The following is a 19,822-nucleotide window of genomic DNA, read 5'->3' on the forward strand; positions in this document are numbered from 1 at the left end:
TATCATGATCAATCGAACTAATTCATTAAAATTGATCGGATGTTTGATCCTATCACGTTCAATCGAATTAATTCAATAAGATCGGATGTTCGTATAGGATCCATTGGATGTTCGATCGATCATTTGATCATATCACGATCAATCGAACTAATTCACTACGATCCATCGGAAGTTTGATCTATCATGATCAATTGAACTAATTCATTAGGATCAATCGGAAGTTTGATCTATCATGATCAATCGAATTAATTCATTAGGATCGATCGGATGTTTAATCCTATCAGGTTCAATCAAACTAATTCAATAAGATCGATTTGATATTTAATCGAACATTTGATCCTATCACGATTAATCAAACTAATTTACTAGGATCGATCAGATGTTTGATTGAACATTTGATCTTATCATGATCAATTGAACTAATTCACTACGATTGATCGGATATTTGATCGAATATTTGATCCTATCTCGATCAATCAAACATTTAAATAAGAATAAGAAATAGAAAACTTCAATAATAATATAAAAAAAAATTAATTAATTTTTCTAAGCGTTTTAATTTAATAGGAAAATTTGTTTTATTTAAAAGAAAAAAATAAATATTTATTTTTTAAATAAAATAAGAATAGAAAAATAGAAAAAAATCACCAATAATTAATATAAAAGAAATAATGACATATTATCGGAGGTGAATTTTTGGGAAATAACTTTTTTTTCATTATATATGTAGGGTCAATAGCATCGCCCCAATATTTATTTATTTTTTTAATTTTTTTTTTTTTTCAAGGGTCGATAGCGGCAACCAAAAGTCGCCACTATTGACCCTTAATAGCAACAACTTTAAGTTGCCGCTAATAAGGCTTAGGTCAATTAGTGACAACTTTAAAAGTTGCCGCTATTGACCCTTCATTAGCGGCAACTTTTAGAAGTTGCCGCTAATAAGGTTTATTATTTATTTATTTTTTCGTCAGATCAATTAGTGGCAACTTTCAAAGTTTTCGCTATTGAATGGTCAATAGTGGCAACTTTAAAAGTTGCTGCTATTGAATGGTCAATAGCGGCAACTTTTAAAGTTGCCGCCGTTAGGCACTTAATGGCGGCAACTTTAAGTTGCCGCTAATAAGGCCTTTTTTTTTTTTTTTTTTTTTCGGCTGGTCAATTAGCGGCTATTGACCCCTAATAGCGGCAACTTTTGTAAGTCACTTCTGTTACGCTCATAATCGCGGCAATTGGCTGTTGCCGGTAATTGTGTTTAAATAGCGGCAACGAATGTTGCTGCTATTGTATGCCTAATAGCGGCAACATCCTGGTGTCGCCGCTGATGAGTAGTAAATAGCGGCAACAATTGTTGCCACTATTAATGTTGTTGCTGAATATCAATTCTTTTGATATTTAGCGTTCGCCAATAGCGGCGACCCGAATGTCGCCGCTAATTAGAGGCAATTAGCGGCAACTTTTGAGAGTTGCCGCTAATGACCCCTCATTAGCGGCAACTTTTGGGTCGCCGCTAATAATTTGGTTGCTAATGACCAAATTTCTTGTAGTGTGAATAATGGTATGAAAAGAATTAATCACAAACTATTGTTTTTGAAAGGTCTAGGTTCCCTTAGAACCTAATTTATCTCGTTGCAAACTTAGGTGCGTAACACACCCTCAGCAATAATTTGTTATCTACAGGTATCTTAGATTTCAAAATGCGTTGTCTTAAAAATGCTGTATTTTCTTCTTTTATTTGACACAGAATTTTAATTTGATTTGTAAAACATTTTCTTTGCCTAAGCATGTGAAATTGGTGAAGTGCTTGCTTCTTAATTACACCACTAATTACTCATGTTGAAGTTTGCATGATTTGGCAAGCGTAATATGCTTTTTTCTGGTCCAAACACAAAGAAATGCCACAGCCAGGGTGCCTGTTGGAGGGTAAATTGATACGCATAGAGCATTGCTCTTAGAGGAATGCTAGACATCACATTTTTATCCAACAAATAATTCATGATACTGTTAAAAAAAAAAAAAAAAAAAAAAAAAAAAAAGAAAGAAGAAAAAAACCCAAGAGTTGGTTGAGACTTCCAAATCAATATTGAGGAATATATAGTTGTGAATTAAAACGTGATCACAATAAAATGAAAATCAATTTCTATATATGCATGAAAGACTGGATTAGATGACTACTAGGTTGCTCCTATATTGTCCCATCAAAGAATAGGAAGACATGAGAAGGGATACTCGGCCTCCATACAGCTTAAGCAACAGTTCGTTGCTTACGTGAACTCTCATGCTTAGATATGGCTTGAGACGCTTGTTTAAGGCCATACAATGATTTATGTAGACAACACACATAATTCAAAAATTGGGGATGCAGAAATTCAAGAGGTTGAACTATGTAAACTTCCGCTTCTAAAAAACCATGAAGAAAGACGTTTTGAATATCAGTTTGAAATAAGCACCAACTTGAAGAGACTACAATGGAGAGAATTGTTCGAATGCTAAAGGGTTTGGCAACAAGGCTTAAAGTTTCTGAAAAATCCAGCCCTTGTTGTTGATGATAGCCTTTGGCAATAAGGCGGGCTTTGTAGCGCTCAATCGAGCTATTAGCCCCATGTTTGATGTGAAATACCAACAACATTTTTGTTTTAGGGATAAAGCTAGCCGTCCACACTATGGGAGTAATATTTGGAAGAAAATTTTGTCAATTTGTAGTAGGCAATAGTAATAAAGAACTTGGAAAGTAGAGGCCATGATCGTAATCTCCAATTTTTATTTTCTTCCTCTCGCTGAAATAAGTAATTAACTTTACTTTTTTTGTTATTTTTTGTCTCAATTTGGAGGAAAATTTTTGGGGGAAAATTTTGTTCATTTGTAATACCATTGATTGATTATGCCAAATTAGCAAGGTGTGATAAAACTGAAATAAAAGTGTGGTATATAACATTACTATTTTTAGTAATTTTTTTTTTTTAAAAAAAAACTGTTATAAGTTTGCAAACTGTCATATATATGAACACCAATCATTGGGGGGGAGAAAGTTTATTTTATAAGAATGAACCAAAAATTCTATATTTAATATTTCATATTCATGATTAAACTTATAGATCCCATAATATACATAAACCTGGTTATAATAGCCGTTGGGGTACAGTAGACACTAGGACCATTGAGCAGCTCATTAGGGCTGTCCTTTATGATTGAGAATTTCAGGTGTTAGAACAGTTTTCAACACGGTGGATGCGCTTTCTTTGGGATCTTCAATACATTGTCGTGCACTCTAAATCACTACAAAAAAGGCACTATTGTCAAGGGGGTCCCCGGGGAACCGGGGACACTCCGATGCCAAAGTCATAAAGTTTCTAATTCAATAATATGTGAGAATATTTCAGTATTCAAGATCCCTTAGTACCTTATGTAAGGGCTTATTTATAGGCTTGGGGAGATGAAGTAGACTTGGACTGGATTTTCTTATTTGAATTGGTTTGAGAGTCCAGAGTTGAGATAGAACTCAACAGCTATCATGTAGAGATAAACATTGAACAGATATCATGTAAAGATAATCTTGAGTAGTCATCTTGTAGAGATAAGTATGACGTCTTTATTCCAATATTATCCTAATTGGAATATAAGACTATCAATTAATTAAATAGTCCTTGCTATTTAATTAATATCTTCATGGGCCTATCACTAGCCATTGGGCCCAGAATTTGGTGGGCTTATAGTGTGAATTTATTCCCAACATCAGGCATTTGTAATTTGCAATGGGTGACACAGAATGAATCGCGCCATCTCAATGTGTATATATATATATATATATATATGGTTGATTTATCCACCATCAACGAGTTTTGTGTTTTGGGGTAGTCGACCTTCTTAAAAGAGAAATGATTCTTTTTATTTTTTCTTTTTGCCATAAGTCTTCTCCTATTATTTTACTTTTCAAAATTATCATTGAATCTGTAGCCTTATGTGAGTTTTATATACGAGTCCCACATATTCAATAGTAATTTTAAAAAATAGAAAAATAAAAGGACATATAAATTGGGTTGGCAATGAAATAATGTGAAAGTGCTTTAGGCTTTAATACCCAAGAGCACATCTTACGCGTATGTTAGATATAGACAACGTGTAGAGTTTGTAATATTAGTTACTTTACTTTTTTTTTCCTAAGCTAGTCGATAATATTTGAACTACATCTAATCTATATAATAGATAATATTTGAACTAGTCTAAGAACTATAGTATAGTGTAAACTCTTAGACTATGAGATAAATACTAATAGATAATATTTGAACTAGTCCAAGAACTATAATACAAAGTAAACTCGATCTTAGACTATGACATAAATATTATCTCCTTCTAGTGGTTTGATCTTTATCTCTAACGGGCAAGACCACTTTTAAAATATGGTTTGTTTGTTTTTTTCTTTCTACGCTTTTCTATAATATTAATGTGGTTTGTTTTCAGCTGATCATTACAAACAAATGGTTGAGATTTAGCGAATTGTAGACACATGCAATTTTTGCCTATTTAAATCCCAGGTATGTTTGCTGGTTCTTGCTCAACACCAAAGTTGCATTTTTTCATTTTCATTTCTTGTAAGTAGAGACTTGAGAGAGATATGGACCTCTTCCTTGGGTATCTACTTCAGCTTGTAATCCTCAGCATTTCTCTTTCTTTCTTGATCTTCTGCATTTACAGAGACAAACCCATTTCCCCCAAGCTTCCACCAGGCAGAAAAGGATGGCCTTTCATAGGTACGTGAAACTTTGGAATATGCCAAGGCCAGCAAAAGGGGCAATCCAGAGAAATTCATAGCCGACAGAATGAGCAACTACTCACCAGACGTGTTCAGAACCTCCTTGCTTGGAGAGAAGTTTGCTGTCTTTTGTGGTGCTTCTGGGAACAAATTCTTGTTTTCAAGTGATCAGAACAAGCATCTCACCACATGGTTGCCGCGCTCATTCGATCGAATTTTTCTTTTCCCCACCGATGCTGATCAACATTCTACCAAAGCAAAGGCAGCCAAAATGCGTGCCATTCGCCCTGATTTTCTCAACCCAGAAGCTCAGCAACGTTACATACCCATCATGGATTCCATGTCAAAATAACACTTGGAAACAGATTGGTCAACCCCTTGTAAAGAATTGAAGCTTTTCCTACTCTCAAAGAAGTACACCTTTGCATTGGCTTGCCGGCTGTTTATGAACATCCAAGACGACGAGCAAGTAACCAGATTTGCAAATCCTTTCAAACTTGTTACTGCCGGCCTCGTATCCATTCTGGTAAATCTTCCGCGTACAACTTTCAATCGAGCCGTTAAAGGAGGCAAACTCGTTCGTGAGGAGCTTCTGGGCATCATTAGAAAGCAAAAAATGGAGCTCTCAGAGAATATAAGGTCTGCACATGAAGACCTGTTGACTAGCATGCTCCTGAAAAGGAATGAGAATGGCAGAGGAATGGAGGAGAAGGAGATCGCTCTTAGGATTATAGCTTTCTTCATCGCCAGCTATGATACGGTAAGTTTTTCTATTACAGTCGTCCTGAATTATCTGGCAGAGCTTCCTCAAGTATACGCCAAGGCATTAAGAGGCATGGTACGTTTTCGTTAGGGGAAAGTACTTCATTTTACACCCCTAAACTACCACTCATTTTTAGAAGACCCTCAAAATTCAAGAACTCTCAATTTACATCTTTTAACTTTTAATTTCAATCAATTTATCCTTCCGTTAGTTTTAACCTAATGGAAACGCTTAAAAAGACCAAATTACCCTTTGATTTTTGTTTTATTTATTTATTTATTTATAATTTGAAATAAGGGTAAATTTGAAATTTTATAAAAAAGTTAGAGGTATAAACGTTAATTTATCACTTTTAACTTTTAAAAATTAACGGGGTAAATTGATTGAAATTGAAAGTTCAGGAGTACGTAAATTGAGAGTTTTTTTAATTTTAGGAGTTTTCTCAAAGCACACGGTAGTTGAGTGGTCTAAAGTGAAGTTTTTCCTTTCTATTATCATTACTTATTTTAGAAGTTTTAGCAAATAAAAAATTAAAATTTTAATCATTTAATTCATGATTATGTTAAAAAAGTGTTAAATATATTGACCACTTGTTACCTTTAACCTCAAAAATTAGACAGGATAAGAGATGATCCACAAATGTGTAATCATTATCACTTGGTATATGTCTTTGTAACCACTCTGTTAACAACCACATTGTAAATCCTTAAAAGTATTGTCGTGTGGTGGCTTGCTTTCCACAAGTCAAGTGTGGCCCCATTCTTGTTGATTTTTGTTGTCTCATTTTTTTTCTTTAGCTTCTTTGTAGAAACTTTGAAAGAACAACACCTTTAATTATTGAAGACAACCATTCGGTCCTTCAATGAAGAAGAGTGGCTTTGTGAGAGATTTGATACACCCGTTTTGCTTCATTTGTCTCACTTATATTCTCTCAGTTTTGGAGTACGGAAAGGCCAAGGAATTAAGAGAAGTTTTCTCTTTCTTTAATTCTTTTTTGCACGATAATGAGAATTGGGTGAACCGGATCTTTTGGATTTAAGTAGTTTTCTTTGTAATACTCTTTATATACTCTATCATTTTGATAGTTAATTTCATCTAGATCATCTTCGTCTATAGATGTAAGCTCGTTAAGCCAAACTACATAAATTTTGGTATCTTGTGTGATTGTGTTATTTATTATTTTGTGATCTTTGAATTATTTTGTCGCAACAAGTATCGATGATACAAACCACTGAATGTGGTACAAGAGTAGAAACAATTTCATAGACATTTGTGTGTTTTTTTAGGCTCAAATCCGCTCTCAACAAGTGACACTCAACATGTAGAATATTTAAGTGAAATTGGATGTGAATTATGGAGATAAAGTTCAAATTCAAGACCTTTATTTTAATATCATGTTAAACTACAACTTATCCTACATAGTGACAAAAAATTGTAAATTTAATAATTTAATTCATATTTTAATAGCCACATCAAACACAATAAAACGTATTTTTGAATTTGATATGAAAGTGGTTTGTTTGGTTGACACAGAACAAATGCTGATTGCGAAGTCCAAAGGTGAAGATGAATTGTTGCATTGGGAAGACATTCAGAAGATGAAGTATTCTTGGAATGTGGCATGCGAAGTAATGAGGTTAGCATATATCACCTGCTCAAGGAGGATTTAGAGAGGTCACAGCTGACTTTAGTTATGCGGGCTTTACAATTCCAAAGGGATAGAAGGTATGTAACAATTATGCAAATACAAGCTAACAGGGACGGAATCAAGATTTCTCATGAATGAGGCTATCGCCCCCCGCCCCCTGGTTCCGTCCCTGGAAGCTGAACTAGAACCGGCTTGAGATTTACTTTTGTGAATCCATTTTCTTGCAGACATTCTGGACTGTAAATTCAACACACAAAAATCCAAAATATTTTCCTGAACAAGAGAAGTTCGATCCTTCAAGATTTGAAGGGAGGGGGCCTGCACCATACACTTTTGTACCATTTGGAGGAGGACCTCGAAGTACCCTGGAAAGGAATATGCACGATTGGAAATTCTCATATTCATGCATAATGTGGTGACCAAATTCAAATTGGAGAAAGTAAATCCGAATGAAAAGTTTATATACAATCCATCACCTATTCCAGAGAATGGTCTTTGGTTTACCTACACCCTCTCAATAGTTAGTGTCAAGAGTTGGTGTAATTAAACTTGATGCCACCAGCTGTCTATCGACAATCAGAAAATATCAACAACTGAATGGTTTGTATTTTCCACACTTCCTCTTTCGGTGGTTTTTTTTTTTTTTTTTTCCGTGGTTTACACCAAACACAAAGGTAAGAAAATAATGATACAATCTATACGATTTGCTGTAGCCATATTACTTTTTTTGAGTAAATCAACAATATACTTCCTCTATGTGAGAAATAAATGGTTAGAGACAGAGAGTTTCGACCCCAAGAAAGAAATTGAAATAGCAAAGGTCCTTTATTGCAAAGCTAGTATTAAGTAACTTGATCAGTGACTCAACGGCCATAGGATATGAATCGGTCACGATAATGTCGTCAACATAAATAAGGAAATAGATAATTGAGGATCCTTGGAGGAAAATGAATAAAGAGGAATATGCTCTGGAGCCAATGACACAGAGTGTATAGAGAGGAGTGCTAGGTCGAGAAAACCATGCTCGAGACGCTTGTTTAAGGCCATACAATGATTTATGTAGATGACGCACATGATTCGGAAATTGTGGATGAGGAAATCTAGAGGTTGAACCATGTAAACTTCCTCTTCTAGAAAACCATAAAGTAAGGCATTTTGAATATCAATTTGATATAAGCACCAACTAGAAGAGACGACAATGGAGAGAATTGTGTGAATGCTAATGGGTTCGGCAACTAGGCTAAAAGTTTCTGAAAAATCCAGCCCTTGTTCTTGATGATAACCTTTGGCAATAAGGCGGGCTTTGTAGCACTCAGTTTAGCTATTAGGCCGATGTTTGGTGCGGAATACCCATTTATAGCCAACAACATTTTTGTTTTTAGGGATAAAGCTAGCCATCCACACTATGTGAGTGTTTGGAGAGTGGTTTTATGCCTTCTCTCCAAGCACTCAAAAGCCTTAAATAGTGGAGCTTGTAGCCATTGGATGCACACGAAATTGAGTATACCATTGAATATTCTTGAGAGCCTACTCTATATATTTGTCATCTTCACCAATAGAGGAAAATATCCCAAAGCTTTAGAAATCCTAAAGATAGCCGGTAGAAAAATACAGTGTACACTTGCACAAGATAGGAGAAGGTTTTGGTGAGATATGATGGAAGGCTTGGAAACATGCTTATGGTATATATAAGGGTTAGGGAAGGGATCTAGAGAATTCTCACACTTAACTAATAAGATAAGTATAATTTTTCATGTGACCAAGGTAGAATAATGAATTTGTATAAGAAATGATAATAATGTTTCACAGTCAAAAAAAAAAAAAAAAAAAGATAATAATGTTTCATGGGAAGGTATAAGTTTCTATTGAAAGATGAAGTAGGTTAAATGAGGCTGGTGATAGTTAAATGACTAAGATAGAAGGTGGTAGGGTGAAAATGCTATAAAAAAAATGAGAGAATGACATGTACCATCCATCATGTGCAAATAAGTCCCCCCACATTTAAACTTACATAATTTCTTTACTACATCACTCAAAGTGAAAGAGACATGCACTTTCGTATGTTAATCATGAAAAATATTTCCACTTGAATGACTGAGGGTGGATTCGCAGCCACATGTAGAGCCTGTCTAGATGTGTGTTTGAATAGCCTAAAAATGTGTTTACCACTCAAAAAATCGGTTTGAAAAAAAAAAGTACCCGTTTGGTTAAAAAAATTGTAAAAGTTTTTAAGGGTCCAAAAAGCCTTAAAATGGCCAAAACACACTTTTGACAAAAGCTTAAAAATGAAAATTTTTTCAAAAGGTGTTTTTTTTTACTTAAAAACACTATTTCTCAAACACAATGACAAACATGCTCACTACACATTAAAAGCTTATATATATTGGGATAGAAATGGACAAAAATTTCCTCCAAACAAGTCTGAAAGAAATATCATCCAACTTATTTAAAAAAGTGCCAAGTGTCTATAAACATTTAAAAGGCACATTAAATTCTTAACGCAGTTTACTAACTTAGATTAAATTTAATATGCCTTTTAAATGTTTATAGACACTTGACACTATTTTAAATGGGTTTGGGGATATTTTAATTTTGTGTTTTTTGCTTTTGAAAATAAAACATTAATAAACAACTTAAATATAAAATATAATATTTTTTCAAATAAAAAACACATTATCAAACCGATCAACAAGTCTTGGATATATGTAACTGATGTAGGGAAAGTCATTAGCCGACTAATTTTTTGGCAGTATTATGTTAGGAATGAATCACTGTAAGAATATATTCACCTAAAAAAAGTATATATTCATGAACAAAAGAATAAATAATTTTTAAGATTTACAATTAACTATATAATATTTAAAATTAATAAAGACAAATATTTAATAATAAATTTTATACAAGGTAATAACATTATGGTGGTAGATTGAGGGGGTAAATTGTCGTAATTGATAGTTTGAAGGGTATATTGTCATTCGGGTGGTAGTTTGAGAGAGTTATGTGAACTTTACCGAATATAATATTTAGTTGAAGTAGAGAAATAATTAGAGAGTTTGATGTTTACTAATTTTGAAATCCGGCCAGCTAAATCAACTAAATAAATTAAAAAAAAAAATTGAAAAAGGTTAATGTGAATGCTGTAATACCTCCACCATATTATGGGCCCTTGAAAATGTCTTGAATTAAACTTGACATCGAAATCTCCCACTGCCAATAAATTGGGAGTAGGAAAGTCGATGAGGAATAAATATAGGGGACAAATAGGAAGCATGGTAGGTGATTTACAGGACTTGACCTTTCCTCTCATTAACCCCTCAACTCCCCCACATTCATTGATAATCTTCAAATAAATTTTATTTGAAGATGTGTTCTTGGTTGGTTCTTTGATGTTGTATATTTAAAGAAAAATTGATGCGAGGTTTACTATAGATTCATTCATATATAGTTGATTTTTGGGATATAAAAAAATGGTAGGTTCCATTTTGATAGGTGTTTGTGTTAAAATTGGAATAATTATCATTTTCTCCCATGTACTACCACTCGATTGGAACAAGTTCAAATTTTATTTGAAAATGTGTTCTTGGTGTGTTCTTTTTTTTCCTCTCTCTTTTCTCTCCAAGTCTTTCACTCTCATTCAACATGTCTCTCTTGATGGGGTTGCCTAGCACCGGCAACAGCTGAAGCGAAAGCAGCTCTCCTTGCTATCCAGCTCTGCCGAGAGTTAGGTTTTATAAAAGTGCATCTAGAAGGTGATGCTAAAGGAGTGGTTGATGTTGTCAATTCTAGGAACGTGGACACGAGCTGGCTGGGACACGTAATTGAGGACATTAAGTTGGAGTTGAATTCTTTGGCACACTGGAAGTTTACTTTTGTTAGGAGAAAAGGGAACCAAGTGGCCCATTGCCTTGCTAAATTTGCTGTGCTGAACTGTATTACGGATAGTTGGAGTGCTACACCTCCTACATGTATTAGTGATTTGTTGGTGCTAGAGCAAATAGCTCTAGTTGCTTGAAGTTTCTAATGAAAAGTCGCTTATTTCTTCAAAAAAAAAAAAAAAACTTCTCTCTCTCTTAATTTCAAAAAAAAAAAAAAAAAACCATCACTCTCCATCCACTCTCCAACATTAATATCTCTCCTCTTTTTTCTCGCAAATCTCTATCTTTCTCTTTCTCCCCTTTTTATTTTAATGCTTTTAAAAATAAACCGGTTTTTTAAGTCATAATTTGTGAACCGGTTTTTTAAGAGTGAACCGGTTCTTACTTCAAAAATCAATCAATAAATTAGCATAATTAATTATATTTCAAGAGTTTTATTTATATAAATTATTTAATAAATTAAGTATTATCAATGTCAAAATCAAATAAGGAAACAAATAATACAAATCAAATCATATCATATATCATATATAATAGCCGAAGTCTTATTTTGAAGTGCCTTTAAATCGAGACTTGTGGCGTGAACCAATATTTTTTAAAGACTAAACCAATTTTTTAATTCATTATTTTAAATAGTGAACAGTTAAAAATTGAATGGTTCATATTTTTGTTCTCTCGATCTCTCTGTTTTTCCTCTCTCTCAACTTCTCTCTCGTCTTTTTTTTTTTTTTTTTTTTTCAAGTCATTCACTCTCATTTTACATCTCTCTCTTTCTCTCCCTTTTTTTTTTCCTCTCTCTCCACGTGTCTCTCTTTTTTTGGCCTAAAAATTCAATTTGGAGGTAATTATTATTTTATTTTATTTTTTTTAGTCCAACAATGTTTTAACATATTCTAATTTATATAATTTAAACTAAAATTAAAGGTATTTTGTTTTAATTCATTTGAATGTTTATGGATTTTTTTTTTCCTGCAATTTACTCGGACTTTCAAGCATAATTTTAATTTTTTTTTTCTCTGCTTTTGAAAGCAATATTATTTTGCTTATTTTTTTTTAATATTCGGAATTATATAGGTTTTATTTGTATTGAAATAAGATAGTTGATTTATTTGATTGCATTAAATCTTGATTGAAAGAGCAATTTCTTTTAAAGACTTAACGGATTTTTTGACCCATTATTTTAAAAAGTGAACAGTTAAAAATTGAATGTTCATATTTTTGTTCTCTTTCCATCTCACTTTTTTTCCTCTCTCAAAACGTCTCTCTCTTTTTTTTTGTTCTCCCCAAGTCATTCACTCTCATTCCACATCTCTCTCTCTTGAACCGGTTCATATCTCTCTCTCTCCCTCTCCTTTTTTTTCCTCTCTCTCCACGTCTCTCTTTTCTCTCTAAGTCTTTCACTCTCATTCAACATCTCTCTCTCTCTCTCTCTCTCTCTCTCTCTCTTAATTTCAAAAAAAAAACAAAAAAAAAAATCACTCTCCCTCCACTCTCCAACATTAATATCTCTCCTCTTTCTTCTCGCAAATCTCTATCTTTCTCTTTCTCCCCTTTTTATTTTAATGCTTTTAATGATAAACTGGTTTTTTAAGCCATAATTTGTGAACTGATTTTTTAAGAGTGAACCGGTTCTTACTTAAAAAACTAGCCATTAAATTAGCATAATTAATGACATTTAATTATATTTCAAGAGTTTTTAATTATATTTCAAGAGTTTTCCATATATAAATTATTTAATAAATTAAGTATTATCAATGTCCAAATCAAATAAGGAAACAAATAATACAAATCAAATCATATCATATATCATATATAATAGCCGAAGCCTTCTTTTGAAGTGCCTTCAAATCGCGACTTGTGGCATGAACCAATTTTTTTTAAGGATTAAACCGATTTTTTAAATCATTATTTTAAATAGTGAACAATTAAAAATTGAACGGTTTATATTTTTATTCTCTCTATCTCTATTTTTTTCCTCTCTCTCTCTCTCTCTCTCTCTCTTTTCTTTTTTTATCTCCAAATCATTTACTCTCATTCCACATCTCTCTCTTTCTCTCCTTTTTTTTCCTCTCTCCACGTCTCTCTCTTTTTTCTCTCAAAGTCTTTCACTCTCATTCAACATCTCTCTCTTAATTTAAAAAATAATAATAATAATAATAATCTCTCTCCCTCCACTCTCCAACATTAATATCTCTACTCTTTTTTCTCTCCATCTCTATCTTTCTCTTTCTCCACTCTCTAACATTAACAAAAACATAATCTATTGGCCTAAAAATTCAACTGGGAGGTAATTATTCTTCTTAACCTTTTATTTTTGCCCGACCAACAATATTTTAACATATTCTAATTTATATAAATTAAAGTAAAATTAAAGGTCTTATGTTTTAATTCATTTCAATGTTTGTGGTTTTTTTTTTTTTTTTTCCTCTAATTTTGAAAGCAATATTATTTTGCTTATTTTTTTTAATATTCAGAATTATGTAGGTTTTATTTGTATTGAAATAAGATAGATGATTTATTTGAATGCATTAAATCTTGATTGAAAGATCAATTTTTTTTAAAGATTAAACCGATTTTTTTAACTCATTATTTTAAAAAGTGAACAATTAAAAATTGAACGTTTATATTTTTGATCTCACTCTCTCTCTTTTTTTCCTCTCTCTCAACGTCTCTCTCTCTCTCTCTCTCTCTCTCTTTTCTCTCCAAGTCATTCACTCTCATTCCACATCTCTCTCTCTTTCTCTCTCGAATCGGTTCATATCTCTCTCTTTTCTTTCTCTCTCCTTCTTTTTCCTCTCTCTCCATGTCTCTCTCTATTTTTTCTCTCCAAGTCTTTCACTCTCATTCAACAATTGATGCGAAAAATATAATTGAACCAGTAAATTCTTGAGCACCAGATGATAATGCCACAGGCCAGATCACAGCAGATATACGATCCACGTTAGGGGCTATTAAAGACTGGAAGATGACTTACACACGGAGAGAGGCAAACCAGGTGGCCCATTGTTTAGCTAGCTAGTGTGGCTATTTTAACCTCTATGAATAAGGTGTGGCTTAATGACCCACCTGATTGTATACGTGATTATCTGCAAGCAATATTTCTGCTTCGATTGTTTCAACATAAATGCAATGAATCAGCTTTTTTTCTTCAAAAAAAAAAAAAAAAAAAAAATCTCTCTTAATTTCAAAAAAAAAAAAAAATTCTATCTCCGTCCACTTTCCAACATTAATATATCTCCTCTTTTTTTCTCTCTATCTCTATCTTTCTCTTTCTCCGCTCTCCACCATTCACAAAATCATAATCTATTGGCCTCAAAACTCAACTTGGAGATAATTATTCTTCTTAACTCTTTTTTTTTTTTTTTTCTCAAGACCTACAATGTTTTAACATATTCTAATTTATATAAATTTACCTAAAATTAAAGGTCTTATGTTTTAATTCATTTGAATGTTTGTGGATTTTTTTTTTTTTTTTGTGTGTAATTTACTCGGATTTTCAAGCATATTTTTTAGTTTTTTTTTTTTCTCTAATTTTGAAAGCAATATTATTTTGCTTATTTTTTTTTTTTTTTAATATTTGGAATTATATAGGTTTTATTTGTATTGAAATAAGATAGATGATTTATTTGATTGCATTAAATCTTGATTGAAAGACCAATTTTTTTTAAAGACTAAACCGATTTTTTAACTTATTATTTTAAAAACTGAACAGTTAAAAATTAAACGGTTCTTATTTTTGTTCTCTTTCTATCTCTCTTTTTTTCCTCTCTCAACGTCTCTCTCTCCCTCTTTCTCTCTCTCTCTCTCCCTCTCTTTTTTCTCTCAAAGTCATTCACTCTCATTCCACATCTCTCTCTCTTGATCCGGTTTATATCTCTCTCTCTCCTTTTTTTTCCTCTCTCTCCACATCTCTCTCTCTCTCTCTCTCTTTCTCTCCAAGTATTTTACTCTCATTCAACATCTCTCTCTCTCTCTCTCTCTCTCTCTCTCTCTTAATTTCAAAAAAAAAAAAAAAAAAACATCTCTCTCCCCTCTACTGTCCAACATTAATATCTCTCATCTTTTTTCTCTTCATCTCTATCTCTCTCTTTCTCCACTCTCCAACATTAACAAAATCATAATCTATTGGCCTCAAAATTCAACTTGGAGGTAATTACTCTTCTTAATTCTTTTTTTTTTTTTTTTTTCAAGACCTACAATGTTTTAATTTATATAAATTAAACTAAAATTAAAGGTCTTATGTTTTAATTCATTTGAATGTGTATATATATATATATATATATATATATATATATATATATATATATATATATTTGTGTAATTTACTCGGATTTTCAAGCATATTTTTAAGTTTTTTTTTTTTTTTTTCTCTAATTTTGAAAGCAATATTATTTTGCTTATTTTTTTTTTTAATATTCGGAATTATATAGGTTTTATTTGTATTGAAATAAGATAGATGATTTATTTGATTGCATTAAATCTTGATTGAAAGACCAATTTTTTTTAAAGACTAAACCGATTTTTTAACTCATTATTTTAAAAACTGAACAGTTAAAAATTAAACGGTTCATATTTTTGTTCTCTTTCTATCTCTCTTTTTTTCCTCTCTCTCAACGTCTCTCTCTCTCTCTCTCCCTCTACCTCTCTTTTTTCTCTCCAAGTCATTCACTTTCATTCCACATCTCTCTCTCTTGAACCAATTCATATCTCTCTCTCCATGTCTCTCTCTCTTTTTTCTCTCCAAGTCTTTCACTCTCATTCAACATCTCTCTCTCTCTCTTAATTTCAAAAAAAAAAAAAAAAAAACATCTCTCTCCCTCCACTATCCAACATTAATATCTCTCATCTTTTTTCTCTCCATCTCTATCTTTCTATTTCTCCACTCTCCTTCCAAAATGCTTCTTCATTTTTGTAGAACGCTTATCATATCATTTTTGGATTTATATTTGTGTATCTAGGTATAAATTTTTCACTATTGTAATTTAATTATTTTTATGTTTGTTTCTCTAGAAAGTTTCATTGTATTGAAATATAATAAGTATCACACCAATAAGATTTTATGTTTTAATTCATTTGAATATTTTATTAGATTTTTTTTTTTCGTTTTGTGATTTACTCGAATTTTCTAACATTTTTTTGGAAGTGTTGAAAGAAATTTATTTGATTGCATTAAATATTAAGTGAAATGTGTGTTTTATTTTGTATTAAAAAGAAGAGAGAAGATTTTGTTTATTCTACTCTGTATTTTTTCTGAAATTATTAGAACTTTATCGGTTTTATTTGCATTACAATATAATAAGTATCACATCAACAACATCAGAGTTTCCTACTAATTTTCTATTAATATTTTGATCATCAGAATTCAAGTGTCTTTCTTGCTATTTTTTTTTTCTTTTATACTTTTCATTAAGTAGATGTTTGGTACATTTCAAAAAAAAAAAAAAAAAACCATTTTCAGTAATTTACTGGTGTATAACCTTTAAATAAGTATCACATCAACAATATTAGAGTTTCCTACTAATTTTCTATTAATATTTTGATAATCATAATTCAAGTGTCTTTCTTGCTATTTTTTTTTTTCTTTTATACTTTTCATTAAGTAGATGTTTGGTACATTTCAAAAAAAAAAAAAAAAAAAACACATGTTCAGTAATTTACTGGTGTATAACCTTTAGTATGTATTTTCACACACCTATTTTAACTTATAATGAAAAGTAAGATGGGATGCATTTAAGTTTTGAAATTAAATTATAATGAAGAATCACACGCATAGCGCGGGTTATATGCTAGTATTTAATAATTATAGAGCTCAAATTTCTTAACATTATTGAGCTCAAAGTTATTAATTATATTTTAAATTAAAAACATAGTACAAGTGCAACGTGTATATTCTATGGGCTCCTCCAATCTCCATTTCTGGCTGGTTGCTTTAGATTTAGAACCAGATCTAGTCTTTTCAACCTTAGATCTGATCGTCTTCTTTGGCCAAGGCGTGTCTTCCAAAGAGATGTCTACGATAACGTGCTCCTCCGCTGCTGCTTGAGGGGTTTTTTGTTTTTTGTTTTTTATTTTGTTGTCCTGGCCTTCGGATTGATGATGAAGTAGATCAGTGTGGGGGCTTAACTCTCACGATTGAATTTTTAGTTTTCTAGTTTTTTTTTTTTTTTTTTATTTGGGTTACCCATATCCTAAATTTAGTTTGCACAAAGCAGATCTGTTCTTTAAATGTAATTGCACATGGGTTATCAAAAGCTTGAATTCATTTTTATGACTTTGTAACCATCATAGACTTCATCAATGGAAGTTTCATATTTAAATTAAAAAAGAAAAAAGAAAAAAAAGTGCAGTATTTATATTTAATAATTATATTTTGATCATCCTGCCAAGCAATGTCCTATTAACCAAATAATAAGGTCGGCAATATTAATCATACCGTTTAGAATGATCTTCTAAACGGTATGAGTATCTTCTAAAATATTTAAGATAAGAATTTGATATCTTCTAAAATTTTAATGAAAAAATAATAATAAATAGTTGTCGTGTGAATAAACAAAAGCCGCGTAAACTCTAAACAGTAAACGTACACTACATTAAAAATCTGGCACAAAATTATATTTAAAGCACAATTATTTTCCAAACTAATTAATAACAATGTTGGGGCGGCCGCGCCCAAGCAGTGGGGTGCTCCCTTGGGTTGTTATTTTTGTTTTTTTCGTTTTTTTTTTTTTTTAAAAAAAATAATAATTATTTTAATTTTATGTGAGAAAAATGCTAGTGTGACACGAACATTCGTTACTTTATTGGACCAAAAACACATAGAACGATTCATTTCAAATATGCGACAACATAAGAAATTAAAATAAAATAAAGTTAATTAAGGGAAAGATCACAGAAGGAGCGTTCAGTCAGAAATTTATCACAGAATTATCCTTGAAAAAACTAAAAAAAAAATATAATAATAATGCTGTGGGAGCACTAACTCAAAGCCTAGTTGTACAACAGAAGCATACTACTTCAAAGGAACAATTTTTGGAAAATGAATAATCACATAAATAAATTTAGGGGTTAATAACTTTTTTCAGTACCTGAGTTTTCATTTTTTTATTTTTTTTTCCTAAGTTTTGAAAATGTATAAATATAATACCTAATTTATGGAAAAATACTGAATCGCTACCTCTGTAAGTCTCCATCAGTCCAACTAACGAAATTTTCATGTGTTACCTCCGTAATACGCTACGTGTCTTAAAAATTAAAAATAATGAAAAAACTAAAATATGTCAGTTCCAACTAAAATAATAATATTCCAAATTCCTTTTCTCTTCCTCTTCTCTCTGAAACACTAGCTCTTGCGATGATCTCGTTAAGAAATCCAACCCACTTTCACCAAGAAGTCTCTACCTCTCTGGAGCTTTCGTTCGTGGGTTTCGATTGTGGGGTTGTTTTTTGTTGTCTGTGAGTTTCGGATTCCGATTTCAATTTTGCCGAATAATCTGAATCAGATAATCAAGTACGTTGACTAGTTCTCCAAGCCAATTTCAATTCAACCTACAATTTAACCAGTTTTTTCTCTACTACTTTCAATTAATCAAGAAAAATTTACAATGCTCTAGAAATCTAGGAAAAAATCATAACTTTTTAATTGAGTTATATCTGGCAAAGGAAAAAAATCATATAAACTCATAAAATTAGATCCTTGATCAGATTCAATCACCCCCGGCTCGTTGGTCGGAAGGGAGGAGCTCGTGGGTTGTGGGTTGAAGGGAGCAGACGGAGGGAAAACGACGGTGTGAGAGGGAGGAGCTCGTGGGTTGTCTGGGATGACTCGACAACGGTGGGAGGGGGACGAGCTCATCTTCGCCGAAGGGATTTTTTGGTTGCTAGTTCTTCTTCGCCATCGCTGGAGAGAGAGAGAGAGAGAGAGAGAGAGAGAGAGAGAGCGTGAGCGAGGGAGGGAGAGCGGTGGTTCTTCGCCGTCGCCGGAGTAAGAGAGAAAGTGATCGAGGGAGGGAGAGAGGAGAGGGAAATTTTAGGGATTTTGGTGTTTTTAACGGTTTGGGGGAAGAGAGAGAGAGATGAAAATGGGGAGGCGGCGATTATTTAGGATTTTGGTGTTTTTTAGGTTTTTTTTTTATTAATTATTAATTTATTATTTTCATTATTTTTAATTTTTTGAACACATGGAGTATTACGAGAGTGACGTGTAGAAATTTTATTAGTTGGGATTGATGAAAACTAACAGAGGTGGTGATTCAGTATTTTTCATAGACTGGGTACTATATTTATATCTTTTTAAAACTCATGGAGAAAAAAATAAAAATATGAAAACTTAAGTATCAAAATTGCATTTAACCCTAAATTTATTTGTGTATGAATAATTCTATTTAATAGACTTTTGTACTATTATCATACAAGTGGTGATGAGGTGTCAATAAAAATCATTCCTAGATAATGTGACACTAAAGATTTGTTATTAATAACAGATCTTTAGTGTCACATTATGGGGACATTATGAATAATTCTATTTAATAGACTTTTGTACTATTATCATACAAGTGGTGATGAGGTGTCAATAAAAATCATTCCTAGATAATGTGACACTAAAGATCTGTTATTAATAACAGATCTTTAGTGTCACATTATCAAGCTGGACCCGGCTTCCATGCTGTACTTTTACGTACGCACATCTGCGGTTATAAAATTGAGAGTCCAGATTGTTCAAGGCAAACGACGTCGTGGAAGAGAAGAGGCAACCGTTAAAACAAACGGTAAAAACAAACGTTTAACTATTA

General features: G+C 32.1%; 1 pseudogene; it reads left to right on the forward strand.

Moving 5' to 3' along the window:
- Positions 1–4,609: 4,609 nt before the first annotated feature.
- LOC132189483 (beta-amyrin 6-beta-monooxygenase-like) lies at positions 4,610–11,170 on the forward strand (annotated as a pseudogene).
- The last annotated feature ends 8,652 nt before the right edge of the window (positions 11,171–19,822 follow it).

Source organism: Corylus avellana, chromosome 9 (assembly GCF_965113065.1).
Source record: "Corylus avellana chromosome 9, dhCorAvel1.hap1.2, whole genome shotgun sequence".
Lineage (NCBI taxonomy): Eukaryota > Viridiplantae > Streptophyta > Magnoliopsida > Fagales > Betulaceae > Corylus > Corylus avellana.